Source organism: Amblyomma americanum, chromosome 7 (genome assembly GCF_052857255.1).
Source record: "Amblyomma americanum isolate KBUSLIRL-KWMA chromosome 7, ASM5285725v1, whole genome shotgun sequence".
Taxonomy (NCBI): Eukaryota; Metazoa; Arthropoda; class Arachnida; order Ixodida; family Ixodidae; genus Amblyomma; species Amblyomma americanum.
In genome coordinates, this window is record NC_135503.1 from 84,881,302 (window position 1) to 84,903,835 (window position 22,534).

At 47.4% G+C, this 22,534-nt stretch overlaps 1 long non-coding RNA gene across 1 annotated transcript in view; it reads right to left on the minus strand.

Moving 5' to 3' along the window:
- Nucleotides 1-1,580: 1,580 nt before the first annotated feature.
- The window catches only part of LOC144097302 (uncharacterized), a 111,595-nt gene continuing 90,641 nt past the window's right edge, over nt 1,581-22,534 (minus strand). The window contains exon 4 of the long non-coding RNA XR_013306972.1: nt 1,581-1,598. This is a non-coding gene — a long non-coding RNA (uncharacterized LOC144097302). The remainder of the gene's footprint in view (nt 1,599-22,534) is intronic.

The following is a 22,534-nucleotide window of genomic DNA, read 5'->3' on the forward strand; positions in this document are numbered from 1 at the left end:
GATAATAGCGATATAAACTGGCGATGAGTCGGTGCTCCGCCTTTTCGGATTGGCGAGGAGCTTTTTCCTAGTACGCTAAACAAAAATAACGCCTTTTTGTTCATGGGCTGGGTTTCGCCGAACCACATACAAATGAAACTTTTCTATTGTTTGTAGGGGTGTGAAGGAATCGGACATTTTATAATATCTAATAGATTATCCTCCTATTCGATTCGCTGAAGGAAGCCAATAGTGGATGCGCAAAAATATGTGAAGCGAATTGAATGCGATCTCAAGTAAACTAATAGTCTTCCAATAACAATCAGAATTCGTATCGGGGACGCCGTAGATTTCTTCGACGGCTGTTTAAAAAATGGGCCACTTTGTCTTCGCACAGCCTGCACACGCGATTGCTCTGCATGGTCAGCGCCGCGATGCTTTTCATCCGTGTGGAGGCGTTCATGATTCCCAAACATATTGCCTTCATTATTCAGCGGAGTGGTGGAGTTCAGCCAAGTCCAGAAAAGTCTGCCTTCATGCCTGATGTCAAAGATGGCTAATAACTCTCGTCCCCTCACCCCCTCACCAACGGAGACATCGTGCAAGTTTTGTTCCGCGTAGGAAATGTTAATTTTCCCATGCGAATGACCTGACGGACTCTTACAGAGTTAGAGTACCGACTTCATGTTTGGTGCCTCATAGCTGATTACTGTGTTGTGTCTTTCGACAGGTAATGCTTCAGTTCCAATGATTTAACGCGCTGCAGCCTGTTCGTCCCTCTTTCTCGTTTTATACGAATGTTCTTTTTGTTCGAATATTTGCGAAAGCAGCAAATAATCATACCAATTTTGATTCCTAATCAATTCGGTCCTGTTAACCCTTACGGCACCACCTTTTTTTTTGTGTCATCATAAAAAAGCGAAAGGAATCGCCGTAAAGGAATCACACTAACCTCTCCAAAATAAGAAAGTTTCGTGGGTTCTCATATTAAGGCTGTTAAGTATCAAAGCCGAAAAATTTTCATGCACTTTATCCATTTCAGAAACTCAATATAATTGCAAAAACTTACCGGTGTTATTGCACATAATCTCCCGAAGCTTTCACCATGTTTGTTTGGCAATTATTCCGCTGAAGAAGTAGAGATGACAGCACAGGACGGCGTGCGTTTGAAATGTATGTTGCAGGAATACAACAGCGAGCACTGGAAGCTCCAAATCCAAATTCCTTTTGTTTGTGTAGCCAAATATGGCTATGTTGCACATATGCAGCAAGGTGCAGTAAAGGGTTAATATACGTTTCTTATTCCATTTTGTTATGATCAAACTATTCGCGTTCGATTCGGCAGCAACACCAGACAATATATTTGTATTTGATTTGGTTTCGAAAAAAGTACTATGGTGACACGGGCCCCAGAATTGAGCCCTTTTGGCCTTCATTTGCGAAGATAGCATGTACCTTTTCCTTTAATTTATGTTAAACGGCGAATTCGCGTAAAATAAGTAGGCACCCACCTATATTGTTGATATAAGCGAGAGTCGCGGCATTGCTGAAATGATGCTGGAAGTGGCCTGCTTAACGAGAGTCCTGACTGTCACCAGGTGGCTTGAGCGCACGATGTCCTGGAATCGTGGGGATATGTTAGGGAATTCTATTCCAATGTATGCTAGTGCGACGCCCACAAACGGACAATAAGGAAAAATGGCTCATATTGGTGAATCAGAAGGGGAGAATAACTATCAGCAGAATTTATACAATGCAATAAAATAAATGCTTCCTTACGAAAACTCGAAAGGAATAAACGGGCACGGAAGAGATCGAAAGGGGTGATTAACTACGCACTACGCGTCACAGCTCACTGCCACCCTGGAATCGTAGAGGGCGTAGATGTGTTAGGTCAGTGGTGTGTAGCAACCTTTGTATGGCGACATCCAGAATCACCCTAGCCTTCAAAAATGACCGGAAATGAAGTTACAACAACGAATAAAAATATCAGGTATATGATAACATCAATAAAGAGAAATAAAAAAGCGACGCAAAATAGGAAGCTTCAAGAAGACTAGAAAATTTGATACATTAGTATAACCAGCACTGAAACATCAGCATTCACCAAAATATTTCGTAAACAAGAAATCTCGCAAAAAACCATAAATATTGTCACGAAGTGGCAAATGCACTCTAGAGAGCAGAAAGGCTGCGAAAATGGTGTCTAAACAAAACCCTTTATTTGGGCTGACTTGCGCCCAAAATGGACTGAATCACTCAGTGGCGGCGTAGCAACAAGCGTGCTCGGCGGTCGTCGAACAGAATGCCCGCCGCTGTCGGGCGTGCTCAATTTAAAGCTGATAGAGAACTTTCAGATAAAGCGTGCAAAGTCACTCGAACATTCCGGAACAAAGTAGAATCAGCTCTGCGTGGCTGCGATCATTCGGGATAAACCCAGTCGCGCGTTGCGTCGCAAACAAAGAGATAAAGTGGCGTGGCGGCAGATTTGAAGAATGAACAAACACTGCAAAGATTTGTGGCATTAATCCCCTCTCAAAGAAGCATCGACCCGATGCATTAAAACAAATAATGCGACTAGCAACAAAAAAAAACGGATTTTGCGAAAATAAGAGTGTTGAAGTGCGTCGTCCTTTAGCGCGCATAATAGGGCTTCAGACGGACGGCATAGACAACTTCTGGTCGTACGCGGCGTCGCTGGGATGCAGTCATTGCGTCAGGGATGAAATCACAATCTGGTTCTCCTAGCCGACGAAGAACCTTGTACGGGGCGAAATAGCGGCGCAAAAGCTTTTCACTCAATCCACGGCGGCGAATGGGCGTCCTAACCCAGACTTTGTCTCCTGGCTTGTATTCCGCGTTGCATCTTCGTAGGTTGTAGCGTGTGGCGTCGGTCAGCTGCTGATCTTTGATCCGTAATCGGGAAGCCTTCGATGTTCTTGTGCGCGTTGAAGGTAGGCGGCGACGACGGCGTTCTCTTCTTCTGTAACGTTGGGCAGCATGGCGTCTAGCGTGGTCGTGTCCTCCTTGCCTTGGACGAACCTAAAAGGCGTCATCTGGGTGGTCGTAAGGCAGAGAGACATCTCAGGTTTTGTGTTCGGCATCGAAATACATGACGAGCATATAGGCGTTGGTTTTGTTCAGGCGCTCGCTCAGTCCGTTGTTCTGCGGATGGTATGCAGTTGTCCTCCAGTGGCTTTTTTTACTGTAACTCAGGATGGCTTGCGTTAGTTCCGCCGTGAATGCTGTTCCTCTGTCCGTGATGAGCACATCGGGGGCGCCGTGTAGCAGAAGAATGCATTCCACGAAAAATTTGGTGACTTCTGCTGCTGTTCTGTTCGGTAGGGCTTTAGCCTCGGCGTAGCGAGTCAGGTAATCGGTCGCTATGATTATCCACCTATTTCCAGACATTGACATTGAAATAGGGCCAAGCAAAACCATGCCGATCTGCTTAAAGGGCTTTGAGGGAGGTTCAATGGAGTTCAGAAATCCCGCTGGTCGTGTGGGAGGGGTCTTTCTTCGCGGACAATCTCGGCAGGTTTTCACACAATGTGCGACCACGGCAGACAGTCGGGGTCAGCAATACTTGTCTTGAATGCGGCGTAGGGTGCGAGTAAACCCGAGATAACCAGCTGGCGGCTCGTCGTGTGAAACGCGTAGAATTTCTTCCCGGAGAAAAGCAGGCACAACAAGGAAGTAGGCTGTTTTGCTCGCTGCGAAGTTCTTCTTCATAAGCGCATTATTCTGCACACAGAAGAAAGACAGTTCTCTCTTGAAAGAAGCGGGGGGGGGGGGGGGGGGGTCAGGAAACCTTGCCTTCCAGGTACTCGAGGCGTTTTAGGTCACGGTCCGAGCATTGCTGCTGTTGAGCAAAACAGGTGGGGCTGATGGGTTCCAGGAAGGCGTCCTCATCGTCATCCGGCGGCCATGTACGTACAGCGCCTCGTGAGAGGCAATCGGCTTCGGAGTGCTTGCGTCCTCACTTTTAAGCGACGGTGACGTCAAACTCCTGGAGATGCAGAATACATCAAGCGAGGCGGCCAGAGGGGTCCTTCAAATTGGCAAGCAAACACAGCGCGTGGTGATCGCCGACCACCTTGAACGGTCGTCCGTTCAGGTAGGGGCGGAATTTCGACGTTTCCCAGATGATGGCGAGGCACTCCTTCTCCGTTGTCGAATAGTTAGCCTCGGCCTTGGAAAAAGAACGGCTGCCCTTTGCGATGACTTTCTCCAGCCCGTCGCTTTTTTGAACGAGGACGGCGCCTAGGCCCACGCTGCTTGCGTCGGTATGAAATTCAGTATCGGCGTTTTCATCAAAAAGCGCGAGGATCGGTGGCGACTGTAAACGACGCTGTAATTCTTTGAAGGCTTCTGCTTGAGGCGCTTCCCATTTAAATGGCACGCCTGCTTTGTCAGTTGGGTCAGGAGCTCGGAGATGCGCGAAAAGTTTCTCACGAATCGTCGGTAATATGCGCACAGTCCGAGGAATCTGCGCACTGCTTTCCTACCGGCCGGCGGTGGAAACTGTTCAATAGCAGCTGCTTTCTGCGGGTATGTGCGTACTGCGTCGTTGCTAACGATGTGGCCTAGAAACAGCAGCTCTTCGTAGGCAAAGTGGCACTTCTCTGCTTTCATGGTTAGGCCTGACGACTTGATGGTATCTAGTACTGTTCGAAGTCGTTTGAGATGCTCCTCAAACTTCGAGGCGAAGACAACGACGTCATCTAAATATATCAAATTTGCCACTTCAGGCCTCCCAGCATTGTATCCATTACTCGCAGAAACTTCGCTGGTGCGGAACAGAGACCAAATGGCATCACCTGGAACTCAAAGAGCTCAACCGTAGTGATGAATGCTGTCTTCTCGCCATCTCTTTTGTCGATTTGCCAGTAGCCGCTCTTCAGGTCCATCGATGAGAAATACTTTGCGTTGCAGAGCCGGTCCAGCGTGTCGTCGATGCGGGGGAGGGGGTAGACGTCCTTCTTTGTTAGGTTGCTCAAGCGGCGGTAATCAACGCAGATTCGAAGTGCCCCGTCTATTTTTCCGACTAGAACAATCGGTGCCGCTCATGGTCTGTTTGAAGGCTGGATGACGTCGTCGCGAAGCATTTCTTCCACTTGATCCCGGTTGGCTTGTCGTTCTCGCGGCGACGCACGGTAGGGGCTTTGATGAAGAGATCGGGCGTACTGGTCGGTTATAATGCGATGCTTGGCAATAGGCGTTTGTCGGACCTTCGGCGATGACGAAAAGCGCTCGCTGTAGCTTCGAAGCAGATTGCGGATCTGGTCTTGTCTGTTCCACGGCAGGGCTGCAGGTTGATGTCGAAATTGTGCGAGCTGTCTAGGTCAGGCGAATCATCTGCGGATAGGTTGGAGAGGGCGAAGGAGTCTCGTACATCGAATATTTCGTCGAAGAAAGCAATCGTCGTTCCTCTGTTAATGTGTCGGTATTCGCTGAAGTTCGTCAGCAGTACTTCGACCTGTCCATTGCGGAAATGTGCGATGCATCTTGCGATGCTGATTCCTTAGTCTAGAAGCAAATGCATGTTCCTCTGAATGATTGCTTTAGCGTTAATGGCTTTCGTGGCGCCTACGGTCACGATGACGCTTGAACGGGGTGGGCGCTCACTTCTTCCTCCAGAACACTCAGCGAAGAGTGTTTTTCCAGAGATTTCATCGAAGGGTTGTCCTCGTCCTGGGGTGCAAATTTGTGGGCCGTCCCAGGCCGTTGTAACTTTTCTCGAATGCGCAACAAATGTTCCATTCATCACAGAGTAATCGGCTCCTGTGTCGACCAGAGCGGTAACTTTCCGGCCGTCGGTACTCACATCTAAGTCGGATGTCCTTGCTCTTGTATTGAATGTCGCCCTCCGCGTGGGGTCACGGCTTCGTCGCGTACGCGTGTCGCGGATGGGGCGTGTGGTCGACGATTTTTGGGTGGCGGCGTAGTTTTGAAGGCAGTTTGCGTCGTGGTCGAGCTTGTGATTTTGTGCGGCATCGGTGCAGCGAGTGTAGGTTCTTTATGCGGCGTCGCGGCTGCAGCGTCTTCATGGGGCGTGGTCGGTGGAGGATCTTCGGCGTATCTCTAGTGAGCAACCTCATCTCCAGAGGTGCTGTGTTTAGTTTCCCCTACGGGGGCTGGGAGACCTTGCTCGCACCGCGGCTGCGTAGCTGTGGCGTGGCGAAGCAAAGCGCGAGGTAGTCGGTGATGGTGAGCGCTTTAGGCGGTTTCGGCGTGTAATCCTCTTGACGCAGGTACTCGTTGATTTCCTGCGGACGTTGGCCGAAGCGTGGTCGTAGGGCGTCAACGGCAAATCCACCAAGACCGATACGTCGGTACGGGCACTGACGATGAATATGCCAGGCCTCACCGCATTGACGGTACAACGGTCGGTTGTCGGAAGTCCTCCAGGCGCCGCATTTCCTTGGACTTGAGCGTCGGTCATAGGGTGGCGGGCGGGGCCTGTGAGGCGGCGTTGTGGAACAAGTGGCTCATCTCGGGGAGGACGTAGAGGGTTGTCGTTGGGGCTGAGGAGTTCTGACTGCAGCGGCGCCGGTCATGTCCTGGGGTTCTGTGGCCGTCGGGGTGCCAAGTGCCTGTTGCACTTCTTCCCGCCCCACGTCCATTAGAGTCGCTGCTTGTGGCTGTGGGGAGGATGACAGTAATCGGCGTAACTCTTCTCGCACGATTTGGCGGATAGCTTCCCGCAAGTTGTCCTTGGTGGTGGCCGTCGTGTCCGAACGGATTGCACAGGCAGAGGAAGGGCGATTGTACTGCCGAGCTCGGACGTCGAGGGTATTCTCAATCGAGCAGACTTCTTGCATGAATTCCTCGACTGTTTTTGGCGGCTGGCAGACGAGGCTACCAAAAAATTGTTCGTTTACGCCGCGCATTACAAAGTTAACTTTATTTTCCTCGGTCATATCAGTGTCGGCGCGGCGAAATAGGCGCTTCATCTCCTCGACGTAACCGCGGACGGGCTCATTCGGAAGCTGGATCCTGGACTCGAGTAGTCGTTCGGCTCTTTCTTTTCTCACGACACCGGTGAATACCTTCAATAGTTCTCTCTTGAATAGCTCCCATGTCGTAAGCGACGACTCGTAGTTTTCGTACCACGTGCGTGCGGAGCCATCCAATGAGAAAAACACGTGTCCAATCTTTGCCGCATCATCCCACTTGTTGAATGACGCCACGCGTTCAAATTGGTCCAACCATTCTTCAGGGTCTTCGCCTAGGGATCCATTGAAAGTTGGCGGCACCCGCGGCTGCTGAAGTATGATCGGTGTCGACATCTTCGGCGAGGTTGCGGTACTCGCAGCAGCGTCTTTTCGTTGTCTGGTGCGGTCCGGCAGTTTCCCGAACTCAGGCTCCTCTCCCTGGAGACGTCGGCTGGCTCGCTGAGCTGCTGGCTCGTCCTCGGGTGCGAGGCGCTCAGGGCTGGCTTCACGACTTGAAGGGGGCGTCCGGAACATGGAAGGCTACCCCGCACCTCCACCAGATGTCACGTAGTGGTGACGGCAGTCGAAGCAGCGATGAAGACGGACGAAAGGGTCTTCTAAAAGAACTGCTTATTGGGCTGACTTGCACCCAAAATGGACTGAATCACTCGGTGGCGGCGAAGCGACAAGCGTGCTCGGCGGTCGTCGAACAGAATGCCGGCCGGTGCCGGCCGTGCTCAATTTAAAGCTGATAGCGAACTTTCGAGATAAAGAGCGTAAAGTTACTAGAACATTCTGGAACGATGTAGAATCAGCTTTGTCTGGCTGCGATCAATTGAGTTAAATCTTGTCGCGTCTTGCGTCGCAAACAAAGCTATAAAGCGACGTGGCGGCAGATTTGAAGAATGAACAAACACTGCAAAAATTCGCGGCAATATATACTACAAACAATTTTTCGAACTCCGCAGCGATAATTGTCAGCAACAGGAGCGGATGAGTGTTAACCTGTAAGGGTTTCAGGTAAGGTGACACAAAGACCCCGTTCCTAACTACTTTGTTTGCAAAATATATTCAGAGGCTTTTATTAGGAGGGGGGAATAGGCCTAAAATTGAGCGGAGGAAACATCAGCATAGTAAATTCGGAAGAAGCATATGTTGCTCCCACAACAGAACCTAAATTTAGCTCGAACTAAATAAAGGAAACGCCTTTCGATGAAGTCATGTGAGTGTTTCAGACTGTTTGTCTTTCATGGTATCCTGCTTGGAAAGTATTCATGTCGTCGAACAGAGTGATAAGCTGACTTTTATTGATCCTTGATAAAAGTTTCGTCTCACCTCTGCAGTAAAAAACGTTGCTATAGCTTTATTCTACCGACCAGGGAGGCGGTAGGTTACAAGTTGGTACAAAGGGAGCGCTCTTCTTCTGAGTCAGACGGTTAACATGCTAAACTGCCGACGGCAAAGGCAGTAAGCAGATTAGGCACAAACATCATTGAACGGTTTCGAATGATGATAAAGGCCAAGACACAGGTGCTGCGTTTCTAATACACGAAACATCGTAAGGTAAAAAGAAAACATACATCCTAGAACAGAATGAAACTTGGAACTGCATCCTCATTTTTGAAAGGACGTAGTGACACTGAAGACACAACAAGGAGGAGTGCGCGACAGGCTCAGCAAAAAAGGACGTGATGAACATTTGAGTGCGGAATCTAGCATGTATGAGCCTTCCTGCAAAGCGCTATGGCTGACTTGAAGTGCAGTTTATGCTTACATCTACTCTCGACGACGAGATAGACTACAACGTTTGCTCTTCATGCGCTCGCTCGCAGCACGGTGCCTCGGCTAGGATACGGCGGCCCGTGGCTACCACTCAAGACTTCACCGAAGACTCGACTCATCGACTCAAAGGGTGCTGAAAGCTTCACAAGCTTTGACGCCCTCTGCAAAGTTTAATTTGAAAGTCAAATTTTTATCCTGTATGTAAAACATATTCGAAATGCTGTAAGGGACGCTCAACTTGGGCGAGGATGACATCGTTGTGCATGCGGGTAAGCGTCCAGTGTAGAATAATAAACGTGAAGGAGAAACGAGAATGGCGCACAAGATTCAATGGACGGTGTGTATTGTTTCGGTTATTTGCTCCGGCTTCTTTTCAGGTAGCATAAAATACATGGTAGCTTCCTCCTCAAGTCATTCTGCGTCAGTCGGCTGCGAACTACGTGTGCTGCTGTTGCCATCATAGGCTTGACTTCTTTCGTTGTCGGAAAAAGTTCCACCAAGTATTGTTTGTGCACATTAGCACTCTAAACTAGCTCTCGCTTTCTTGGCAGCTTCTAGGCCTGTCGTCACTGCCAAACATTTCCCCAAAAGAAGAGCTGGTTAGTATGGCCCTTTACCACCTATTCCGGGAAAACAATGAATTAATTCATTGGTCTTTGTCCCGCTGCAGAAAACGTTAAGAAGGCTCACGGAGACATCTGTCGACTGCAAGAATTTGACCCCGAGTATTTAGTCTGGCAGTTTACGCCTCACAAAAGACTGAAATAACGGCTTTGGCATAGTTGGGCGACAGTCATCCTTATGGGCTTTAAGTATACGCAGGAAGTTTTGCGGTGACGCTTGCCTCTCTAACGCATGTTAAATTCCTTTAGTGTTTGCTGAGATTTAACTCCTTGCGCAGTAATATTTTATCTGTACAATGTTTATGGATTTAACTGCAGTGTTAAACAACAATCATAAGGCAACTATAAAACTCCTGCTCGTGATCTCAAAAAATTTGTGGTCTACTCCGCGGTACCCTTAGTCCACTGCAGGAATAACTGCATGCTCAACGTTGGGGGTCATCCTTTCCCAGCGAAAAAACAACGAAAAAAGTCACTCAATAAACCTTTATGCACTCTTTTCGTTACGTCCCTTGTGAGAATCCACGTGACGGCAGCGATGACTTAGCGTTTACGACATGTCTGCTCTGACTGCTCGCCTGTTGTTGCCTGTTCTGCGGAAATACTTTTTAAAAGGTGATTTACATTTTTAGAGTGACGAGCTCCAGTTGAGGTCTCACGGTGTATGCACGAACACATCCGAGCGCGGAGACCTCTTGCGAGGAAGGCATTGAACGCGTGCTCAAATGCAAGAGAACTCATCAGAAAGGAAAACATTCTGCGCAAAGACACTCTGCAAGGCCAATTTGCTGTGAAATACAAGTTCTCAAAACTTTTGGTCGTGTAGCCACACCACCTGATAGGGTAACAACTGTAACTAGCACAACCAAAAATATTTTAATAGATTATTGATCTTTCAGCGCACGCACGCTTCACAGGGAGATAAAAGAGCGTACAGGCGATGCAATGAAATGTTTGCAAACAACTACGAACACCTTCTTCCATGCCAACATTTTATTAGGTTGGCACATCCGTTTGCTCACTGCATCTCTAAAATTCAAAGGTAAGAAAAATGGTGTATGTATGCGGAATGTGTTTCAAGCTGAGTAAGGTTGGCCCGCTTGAATTGATTTCAGCATGACATTCCAAGCCACATGTCAGGGCAAAAGAAATAATGCTACGAACAGAGGCATAGCAATGCTTGCGCTTGAACATAGCCTCAAATCTCCGGAATACTTTTAAACAGGAATGCGGTGCAGCGTTGTGGTGATTAAAGTGGATGCATAATAAGGGTTCATGCATCAGCCACACAGAGCCTACAGTACGAGAGCTCAAAATTAGTATACTTCCTTTTTTGCGGATCCGGGTAAGGCTCATAGACCTAAATAGAAATGCGCTTAAAATTTCAGGGCAGAATGAAATCGAGCCGCAAAAAGAATCCAGCAGAAGGTCGTGAGTAAGACAATTATAGCCGCTGAAGGTGAGAAATATCAAGAAACTCTTCCAGCTTCAACAACGGACAGAGGCTCTTTGAATGATGCACAAAAGAAGGAGAGGCAGGAATTTTTGATGCTCAAATCAGGCTAATTTAGAAAATGGGCACTGCAAGGTAAATTGCCAGGACGGAACAAAAATTATGTGCAAAAATCTAACGCAAACATCAAGAAAACATTCACAACTTATAGGAGGGCATTCGGCTTCTCGGACCTCCGCTTGTGGCAGTAACATTGCCGTCTAATGCATACGAAATTCTTCGCCACAATTAGTGTCAATGGCGTTGAAGCTATTCTCCAGCACCAATACACTACTCGAAACAACGCTGAACACACCTATTTCTTTTCTGTGATTTGATTTCTGAACTGCCATCGAAAAAGCTGGAGGAAAAAAATTGGCGATGGTTTAGCTGCGGTTAAACCTGGAGTGACGCGATAGCTACTGCTGGCCGAGTGGAAGTTGGTCACGTGACCAACCACGTGACGACCCACATGATCAGCCACGGCGCCGCGCCGCCGGCAGCTGCTCCGCTCCACGTGACCAACCACGTGACAGCATGGCGGTGCAGCCACAGGGTGGCTCGCTGCTACGCTGAAGGCTCGAAATGCTACCGTAATGTAGCTATCGCTACAAAACACGACGTTTCCTTTTTGGCCGAGCCTATGCAGCCGGAATGTCACCCTGGATCCATGCACGTGCTCTCCGTTAAATTTGAAGGTGAGAGGTCGAGTTGCATAGCACTGCAAGGTATCTTAGCGTGAAAGAGAACAATTTTAGGAGGAGGAGGAAAGGCGGCGAGGTTAAGCGGAGAACAATTTTAAAATTGCGGAGGAAGGTTAGGGCAAGCGACAGCATTTCGGTTGAGCGGGGTTCGATGCCCTGCACCACCGGCGACCCTCCGGTGTTACAACGGGTGCAAACTTTTCCATGGTGTTCTGCTTCACTGGTGTGAATTGATCGTAAAAAGCGGTCTTTTACCCCACCTTGCAGAAAGAAAAAATGCTAATTAGGCCTTACTGCACAAGATGAATTTGGGTCCCTCACGGTTAGATATTGTACCTAGGGAGAGGTGAGCTCGACCAGGATCCCGTTTCCAATAATTTCATTGCAAAAGAGGCGCGCACCAGGCCGGAAATTTTGTGCGCATTAAAAACCGCTTAGTGTACGGTGGAGCTTCTGATCGATGTCAAGAGTCCCCGAACGCGAGGCACATGCTTTGCCACAAGCAACCCCTTCGATGAATCCGCCGCGCATTGCGGAGGCATTGGGTTTGTTCCCAAAAGCAGCCATGAGCCCTCCAGTTTTCTAATCGATTGAAGCTTTCCCTCTGTCTGGTGCTCGGCTCTTCTGGAGTGAAATGATTGGGAACCACGTATCGACCATATCGCTGCGTTGACGGGGCAGTGGTTGACTGCTTTGTCAGACATCTTAAATCTTTCTTGTGAGGTAAAGCCCACTTGTGGCTCTTTTCAACTACTGGTGCGGTTTGTTTTTGGTACACATACCATCTACATTAGAGAGGGACTGGGTTCTGTGACCGCCGGTTGCCCATCACTTTTATAATGGGCACAAGATTCCTCCCGACAAGATTTCTCGTGACAAGATTTCTCTTGGCATTTCTCCGCTACTGTGCGCTGAAACGGGCCTACTGCCAACCTCATTCCTCTTTCGACAAAAAATCAGACCGCGAAGCATCGAAATCAGCCTTGTACGGCAAAGCCTACTGTAGGCCTTTTTTACACAATGTGCCGTTGAAGACCCAGTGTACAAGCATTTTCCCTGGAGAAGCGGAGCATCAGACCACGGGAAAGCTTGTGCCAATTGCATCACCGTTAGGTGCCCAGCGGCCCTCGGGCAGAACCGCGTTCCTCCCGCTGTGAGGCTGATGCTCAAACCACTTCGAAACCGCTGATCTGCGACGAGCAACTTGATCTTATGCTTTTTCGAGGTGCTGCTACTGTTTTCGTCGCATGGCTGGACCGAGAATGTCAACGCAACCGCAGCGCAAGACATTTTTTTCGTTAGCAAAGCTGGTGCCTCTAATCGCCTGGTGACGTTCATCGCTGCGCCGCTGTAAATCTGAAATTGTACAATTTTGCCACCAAAAACAACACGGTCAAAGACTTCCACGCAATAACTATTTTCATGTATCCTGAATTTGCCCCTAGCTGACAATGAAGTCGACGGCAAGAGCACGAGCTGCCTGCCAGCCGACTATTTTGTTTGTCAGGGCGCTGCTACACTTCTCCGCTCATGGCCGGAAGAATAGTATGACAAGCAGATAGCAAAACATATTTTTCGTGAGTGGCATGGTGCATCTGACCGCCTGATGGCTTTTATCGCTGCGCCGCTGTACTTCAGAAATTATCCTTGTACATCGAAGTATCGGGATCAACTACTTCAACACCAAGTGTAGTTTTATTGAATCTGGCATTCCATCGAGCTTCCAGTGGACTCGACGGTACCGCAACAAGCTCAGTGACCAACCCGACCTCGTTCTTTGTCTAGATGGTGCTACTCTGTTACAAACCGACCCGAACGTAGCATGGCGTCGCAATATTACAGCAGGAGAATGCGTCCTGGGCAAAGCTGAGGCGTCTGAGCCCAAGGTGACCTTTTTTACTGCGCCGCTATTCATAAAATGGACAGTGGCAGTGAAGTCATCAGGGGAAGCTACTTTGAAACCAAGTGTATTTTCTTCTAATAGGTATTTCCATCGTGGTTTCGCGTTCGTTATTTCTTCCGAAATGATCTCAACAACCAACCCGACCTTGGTCGTGCAGCTCTTATTTTTTATGCCTATCCGAACCGAGAATTGACTCGCAAGTCTGCAGCAGTAAATTCTTCTGATAGCAAAGTTGAAGGATCAGAGCGCCTGGTGATTTAAGCGATGTGCCACGGTACTTCTGAAACTAGACTCTGAGAGTGTCAGCGAGTTGAACACAATGGGTGTTTCCACCTAATCAGGATCTGTATTGTACCGTAGGCAGTGGGTTCGATGGGATCTGCACGAGCTGAATGACCAGCGCGACGTTATTTGTTCAGGTGCCGTCACCGTCTTTTCTGCGCAGCAGGCTGCGAATAGCATCACGAGTGTACAGCAGGATATTTCTTTAATAGCAAAAGATAGCGCGTCTCAGTGCCTGATGGCTTTCGTAGCTGCCCGCTGTACTTAAAGAGAAGTTGAAATTGTTTTTCGAAAATTGGATTTCATTCAACGATTCGATTTTATGAAGACTCTAGTCGAGGCGTGCCAAGTAGGTTTGCACTAGCATTTAATACAATAACGTAAACGGCGCCCAAAAACATGACGTTGCTAAGGCTTCTCTTCATTGCCTCGGAAAAATGCGAAGAAGCTGGTGATGCTGTCATTGAGGCTGAGATTTCAAATTCGCGCTGCTTTATCCGAAATAATGCCTACCTTGTCCGACGCCGCCAAACAACGCTACGTGGGCTCTACCTTCAGTTCCGTTGATATCGTTCGTTCAAGGAACTGTTGCTTCTCTGTGAACGTACTGCCGCCGTATAGCGACGTCATCTTAGCGCCCCTGTCCCGATCTGTGCACTGCAGACAAAACTGAACCCCAACGCGGATTTATCGGGGACTACGTCACGGTTTCAAATGCTATCACAGAAAGGCTCCGTATTTTTTAGCTGCGAGTTCGATGCTCTTAACCTTAATCGAACCATACAAAGTCATTAGGCTTCTAAGTAGACGGTGGCGGCACAGCAGTGACATAGACGGATTTCTTTGCGTCAACTATTCCAGAGACATTCAGTTCCTTGGCTACCAGTCGGCGCTTGTTTTCACGCGAATAGACCGCTCTTTCTCCGCCTTTTTGCAGGTCATTCAGAATTAATAATATGTCAGCTGCAATGACACCCACAGTCTCATTGTTGCCATGCTGACCTTTCTTGCACATCAGGCGCCGTATATTTATAAAGGGTATTGGACGGAAAATCATGGCCCGCTACCGTGTATAGTGGCGGCAGATGTGAATCTTCACTCCGGCCACACTGCTGTTTATCTTGCTGCGGGTGCCGCTCATCTTTGACGCTTTGTAGGCTGCTGGCTAAACGTCCTACTTCCATGAGACCTACTCACAAGTACAGCATAGCGCAATTCAGCAGTCAGGCGAAGCTCGCGCACAACCACTGGAGTGCAATAATGGCATACCGCGCAAGCGTGCTACTGATATCTCATCTCTTCTTCTCACTCAGTTTCCCTTCTCCCTCCACCTTCCACGGTAGCCACCCACATAACAGTTTGCACAGCAATAACTTAAGGGTTGAGCATACTTCCGCCGTTTTCAGAGCCTATTCCGCCCACCGTTACCACAGGGTAGCCACCCAGGGGTAGCTCTCTGAATGGCTACTCGAGTAAGTGGTGAGGCGGTTTTCTGTTCTCTGCTTTACTACCAGCCAGCCATGGCAGGAGGGTCTCGAGACATCACAGAACGCCGGGCGGTTTCCACAGCTTGACCGTTTTTATTCTGAAGTATTAAATTTAAAAACGAAGCTAATTATAGTTGGAAAGAATTGGCTGCTTAGAAGAGCGCCAAAGGTATGAAGTAATTTAAAAACGATTGCATTGCCTAATTCTGCTCCTTAAAGCTCATGCATGATGAGGTTCGATGGATCACCCTTACAGACCATACTCTAGTGGAGGAGGAGGAGAAGGAGGAAAGGCAGAGGAGGAGGAAAGGCAGAGTGGTTAACGGGAACAATAACCGGTTTGCTACCCTGCACTGGGGGAGAGGGGTCGGGGGATAAAAACATGGAGCTACATATCAAATTATCTTCTTGTTAGGTAAGCAGAAGGCTACAGGATATAAATGATCTACGGTCCGCAGCACAGCGACCACCCGGTCAAGCAAGATTTTTCACAACTGGCGAACAACTATTAAATGGGAGCTCTTGTGGCGTTGGTTATTTTGTTGCCAGCAATTGCAGAGATTTCACGCTGAGTTTTAGACATTTTGCACAGTTCAGCTCCCCTCAGTACCTTCGCACCCAGCAAAATCGCGAAAATAAGGCACAGGTCACGTGAACGAAAAAAAGCTATAACATTTATCGTGCTTTTGCAGGTTGGAAAAATTGGCTCTCTCTGTGCTCTGCATTTTGGCTACATGTGACAGAATAGTTGTAATATTTTTCCACGATTCCCAAAGATACCTTGCTAGGGGTATATGCACTTGTATGGCAACATATATCACCTATGCGCTGCACAGAAATCTTGGTCTGAAAAGCACAACGGCGAAGCAGTAATTTGAGTAAATTAGCAGAAAAGACGTTGCTCGAATAAGCAGGTTTTTGTTGAAATACCAGTTGGGATTAATAATTAGTTGCATAGCTCGCAAGCTCTCTATCTTGGCTGGCTGTTAGTACATCTTATATTCCAGAAAAGTATAGCGCTACGGCTATAAAAAGGTGATTGCCTGATTGTTATTGCATCTGTACAAAGGCGTTGAATGCCAAGAAGCACGTCACAGGCAAAGCTCGGGAGTTTTAGTCCAGATACGCATATCAATTTTTGTTTCGCGAAGATTTTTGTTACATCGTAAGTTTTCGGAAGAGAAAACTTTGGCTGCGGACAATAATTGTACGACGAGTGATCAGCGATGTCTAGTTAAGGAACTGATGAGTTCATTGATCATTTCATGCACGACAGCCGCTTCCATTGAACTTCTATGCAACTGCTATTAATTTGCAACTCAACAAACACGATTGCCACCGTACACCGTGAATGGTTGTGTGAATTCTTGTCGTTGGGAATGACTTTTGCGCATCATGGCCTGAATTGCGGCCTCCGGTTGGAGCTTTTTAACTCGTCTGGGGTTGGGCACGAGGGGCGAGGCTGTATATAAACAATGTGTTCCAGCCGAAAGCACTAAAGATATTAAAAAGTAGGGAGTTTCATAAACAAGCGAAACCAGAAGAGTGCAGTCGATAGTCGCGCAGCCTAGTGAGTAGTATGTATTGGTTCTCCAACGTCAGTTATTTGCAAAAGACTAGCTAGTAATTTAAGTTTTGGATTCAAAAATGAAGCACAAAATACTAATTTTTGTATCTTCTAGAAAAACAGGCAGCTGAAATGGTTCCACCAAGGTGCCATTCTAAACACTGGTTAACTGCCTGCTTACCAGTATATCTCAAGGAAAAAGTATATAACATCTGCATATTACGGGTACTTAACTACGGGGCTTAAAGGTGGAGGTTAACGAAAAGAGGTAAACTCAAATTTAAGTAAGTGTAGCGAGCTTTCTACTGGAAAATTAATGATGTAAGCTTATGAAACAAGAAGCGAGTACACTATATCAGGAAACGAACGCGTATCAATGACATTTTAGTGGAAATCGGGACGAAATGGCCTTGAGAGTGCATTTACTGCTGATGCAAGATAACCGATGGTCGTTAAACATAACATACTAAGTTCCAAGAGAAGGCAACACAGCAGAAGGTGGTAGAAAGGCAAGCACATCGGACGGCGGCCTCTCACACTCATTGAAATGGGCGCCTTGTGAGAAACGTCGACGTGCTGCCTCTGAGGGCTGCCGATAAGCAGCGAACCAGGTCGGTACGAAGCAACAGCGCTTACAACAGACGCGGGGAGTCTACCGTGGGTAACGCGCAGCGAAGGTCAAGAAGCAACGGGCCTGCAACTGATGTGGGAAGCCGCCTGAGAAAATGGCGCCCATGAAGAAATTATGTGCGTAAAGTTAGACATTTTGGTGCTCTATGATTACCGTCTGCTGCCCGGCCAGATACCTACTTCGCAAAACACTTGACGCAAGACCAGTTCAGAGCTTTGCATCGTTCGCGTTCCTCGTTTCTCTTCTGCTCTCTTTTTTGACCTTTTGTGATGGGCTGTTTCGTAACCATATCCTTCTCTATGAGGACTACGGATCATGGTGCAGTTCGTGGTTTCCATTATTTGAATAACGAATAAGGTTTTAGTGCGAACATACTTACGAACATCGAGCGAGAATCTTATGTTGTGAACTCTCTTGTGATCGTCCGCCTCGCAGGCGGGAAGCGCGGGGTTCGATCCCCAGTGCCGCCGGGTACCCGCCAGTGAACAACAGCTAAAAGCTTTTATCTGGTCTTGTGCTCGGCTCAACCAGGTGAAAAGCTTGGGCAATGGGTATTTGACCCTACCTTGAGTGAACGAAAATACCATGTGCCATAGTGCTTTTTGCCCGCAGATACCCTTGCGCCATAAAAATTCACTACCACCAAAGACCTTCTCTTGTCTTACCCGGTCTTCCCCGAGTTACTCGTCTGGTCACTCAGGTAAGCTCTGGTATGACAACACAAGATTCTTACATGAGGTTACACTTTCTAGTGAGTTCTCAACGTTCCCATGAAAGTAAACTCTCCTCTTTACTATCGCAACCTTTGACGTCGCGACAAATAAAGTGACCTTGCGCAATCCTGAAAATTCTGATTGATTTGGCATAGAACCGTACTTTGACCTGAAGAATTCGCTTTTTGGGGTATGCGGAGCCTATCGGTCACATGTAACCTCATTAATTGCTGTGGACCTGTGCAGTTCTCACAAAAAGTGGGCCGGCAGTCTCGGTTTGATTGGGGTGGCATATTGTTGCTAGATGCGACACCAAAATCACAATAAGAAATTCGCAACAATGCAGTCGCAAGCAGTATAGGCGGAAAGATTTGCTGGGAAAAGGAATGCTTCCACAGATACCTGTCATGCTGGTAATTATCATCAAATGCATTGCTCAGGAGCGCTGCATTTTCGACGAGAATTATTATATATCTTTAGCGGTAATCAGTTTTGTTCTATTTCATATTCTAGCGCCCATTCCAGAAAAAGGGAGAGTTACTGCTATGAAAGGTGATTTAGCTATTCCAGTTTGTCGTGTAGAAGACCAGTGAACCCACTAGGGCACGCAATTTCTAGACTACAACATTTGGACTTCCACTATTTAAATAGTGTTTTTTTTTTGTAGTAAAAAGTTCTGTTTAAAGACCAGAAGAAACATTTTCAGGTGCAAATCGCATGAAGTTCAATTCCTTTAACTATTTCTTTTTCGGGGGCCATCGGTCACACTACATAGTTGGGGTAGCACAATGCAGGAGTACGAAGCAACAACAGAGCGACACGTTTATGTGGCATCCTGCGCGTTGTTAGGTTTTTTATGCTTCAGCGCAAAAACCGCATCCTGCCAATGTACTCGGCCGACGTAATCAGCAGTCACACGTTGCGACTCACACGACATCTTGTTGCTGCCGGAACAAAAGAAGAATAACAACTTGAGCCCTCTCAATATCAACGTGGCCTGCGAAGCACAAGACGTCTGAAGGGGCGCCAAGAACAGGTCACAAACGAAGTGCCCAAATTAGCTTCGTGTTATAAGTTCTTGTGCTGCAGACGTCATTCAGTTGACGCCTTGCGCCGCCCCTGTTTTTCCCTCAACGTTTGTTGACGGTGGGCCGCCGTTGGCAAGGTGACAAGGACGCCGCGGTACCAGTCACTGTGCAGAAGTCTCTCGGCTTCTGGCCCAAGGCTGAAAGAGCAAAAAGAGCGGAAGAATGCGGAAGGAGGCAGCTCAAGCCTAAAGCATTCGAATGGAATTCACCATTCACTCTCTAGCTTGTTTCTTAGCAAATGTTCTATGCTTAGTCACGATCATCGCGTACCAATCTAAAGAATGAATCCGCCAATCGTATGATGTAGTATTGTAGTCGGTTTCATCCGTTGACACACACGCGAGGGTGAAACTTGCCGCAACGTGCCTCTACCACTACGTACTAAACCGCGTAGACATATGTAGTGCCACTGAGCATAGCAGCATCACTTATTATTAATATAAATCTTTAAACAGTGCAATAAAAATATCAGTAACTAATTTATGCAGCAATTACTCAGAGAAATACACCAAGCAAGTGTGATTTACAAAGCGTGTTATGGTGGTTACAGGCACGAGAGGGACGTGCTCTAACGTTCCGGTAAGCATTGATGTGTTGATAGCGTGCGGCCATATTTACTTGAAAGTCCTTTAAAAAACATGCACTCACTGAAAAAAATTGGAGAAACTTAAGCTGTCTCTTTAACGCTATAACGCTATAGAGTTAAAACAGCCCTTCCGGGGAGCATGGCAGACTGGTCCACAGCCGCCATCTTGCAGTGGCATAGCCCGCCATTGCTAATTAACAACGCACTCCCTCAAAAGAAAAGCATACGGCCACCCTCCTGTATGAATACCCCGTTTAGCTCTTGGCCCATAGTCCCCAGCGGCTGAGGAGTAACTGACAAAGGCGGCGGTCACCCCTGTCGCGCAGCGAAGGGTACTAAGAACATCTGGCTCCGGACAGGTCGCCAGCGCAAACTGAACCTGAAAACGTTTAACGCTATAGCTTGATCCACTGAGGCTAATTTAGTAGTGCTATTCACGGAACTATTGGGTATTAAATGGGATATCATACGGCTTAGTGACGCCAGGACAGATGACGCATATACAGTGATAAAGGGCGGGCAAGTATTGTTCCATCGCGGATTAGCGAACAGACGAGCAATAAGTGTGGGATTCCTGATCAGTAAGGATAAAGCTAGCAGCAAACATGAATTGTATGGTATTAACAAGTGTTGCATTTACCGCAATTAAGATTAACTAGAGGTGCAAGCTGACGGTATTACAGAACTACGCATCTACATTAATACATGACGACCAGATCGCCGAAAGCTTCTGTAGAGACAACGAATGAGCAATAAGCAAAGTAAAAATACACTACACTGCACTGATGGGTGATTTCAATGCAAACGCAGGCAAGGGCATTCTGGGAACCAGGCAGTGGGCTAAAATGACATGGGCTCAAGAAAAATCAGGGGGAGGTATTAGTTAAGCTTAGATTTACGGATCATGAACACCTTGCTTAGGAAACGGAAGAACAGGAAGTGGACGTGGAATAGCCCTAATAGTGACACTAAAAATTAGACTTCATCGCGCAGGATGAACAGGTCTTCGGAAAGGTGCGTTCTAGCGAATACAGGATGGTTACGCCTCAAATTGGCCTGGACTACACGGTACAGGGTCGGCCAAGGTATTAGTTCGGCCCGACAAGAGGAGCCGGCAAATGTGTCTTACTCAACCTCGACACGCAAATCATTGAACTCTTTACTGAATCCATAGACTGCAACACTCCCACTACCTGCACCCTGAAATTCTTCCGATATTTCCTGTGGGGCAGATGCAGGGCCTACATCACGTGCACTACATTTGGTGCATAACAGCTTCTCTGGGATGAAGTCTTCTAGCGGCGGTGTTGTGGGACTTTTGCACTAAAGCAAGTATGTCACATATGCAATGTCAGAGGACCTGCAGACAATACCTGTACAGCTGAACAGACGCACTGCAAGGATCTAGACATTGTGCGATGGCAAAGTCCTTAATACCTGCTGAACTGCTTTTGGGCTTTTCATTTTTATCACACCCTTACCGATTGGTACGAGAGCCACAGAGATTTTGTACAGAATTATTCTAAGACTTGGCCTATCCCCTCTCGTAGAGCGGCCTCATCGGTGTTGAGCAAGTAGGCCACGGTTAATTAAACAGCAAAGTACCTAACAGGCGTTACTGTTGTTATCCCCCGTAAACGTCGAACATTCCCACGCGGGGCGGTAGGCCAAGAGTTCGTGATGAATGCCAAGGAAAATCACATAGGTGATGGTAAGGGAAAATTAGGCATGAGGCGAGAAGCTAGAAAATAAATTGACTTAAGCTAGAAAGATAAAAATATATATACCAACTTTGAAGCGGCAGGTATAGAAGAAAATACATAATTTTAGGCATGCGGAAGATTTTGAATACTATTGGAAGGTAACCTCCCGGTCGAAATACTGTAACCGTGAAGGTATCCGTAAATTCTTCTTTACGCGAATCTCTTCGCGCTCACAAAGAACGAGAGAAGAACTAGGCGTGCACTTGGAGCCCTAACCTCGAAAGTAGGTCCTCCAGATAAGTCTTTCTCTGAAGTGGGAACAACCGGCACGACAGGAGAAATATCCTATTGACTCAACTTGCCTGAATGTGTCACAAGTTTAGGGGGAGGCGTCTGCATAGCAAAAGCGTCACTGACACCTCACACTGCATTGATTTATATGACCGGACATTTAACTGCTGAAGATGAGCGGTATTGAGCAAGTGTTCACGGAGGCTGGCTGAAATCACTTCTAAGCGCTAGAAACAAAAAATCTCCAACAGATTTAAGTAAGGGACAAGATATATTAAAGAAACAGTGATAACCGGCCTTGCCAATAAATCAGCCACCTCGTATAAGTATCGCTTAGCGATCTTACCGCCTTCATCGGTGTTATTGGGTCGGCACAGTCATCTAGCGAGATGTACAGTTAGGGTCTCCGGCGAAAATACAGGCACGCCACATTTGCTTTTATTAAGGGATAAATGAATCTAGTCCAACCAGTTTTCGAGGACATTCAAATATGCGTGCAAATACTTGTGAACAGCATGAATATCCCGTTCTGAGGCGAAAAAAAGGTATATCGTCCGCGTATAAAAAGACAGTAATGTCAGGATGAGGGTGTGTGCTGAACTAATATGTTCAAACACAGCGCTCAGAGAAGGGATCCCGGCGAACCACATAATTGAGCATATGTATTAGAACATAGGGTTCTGCTTGTGCAGAATAAAAATCGCTCATTAAAAAAAATTTGAAATCTAGGCATAAATGCAGTGGGGTGGGTGTAGCTCAGCAAGC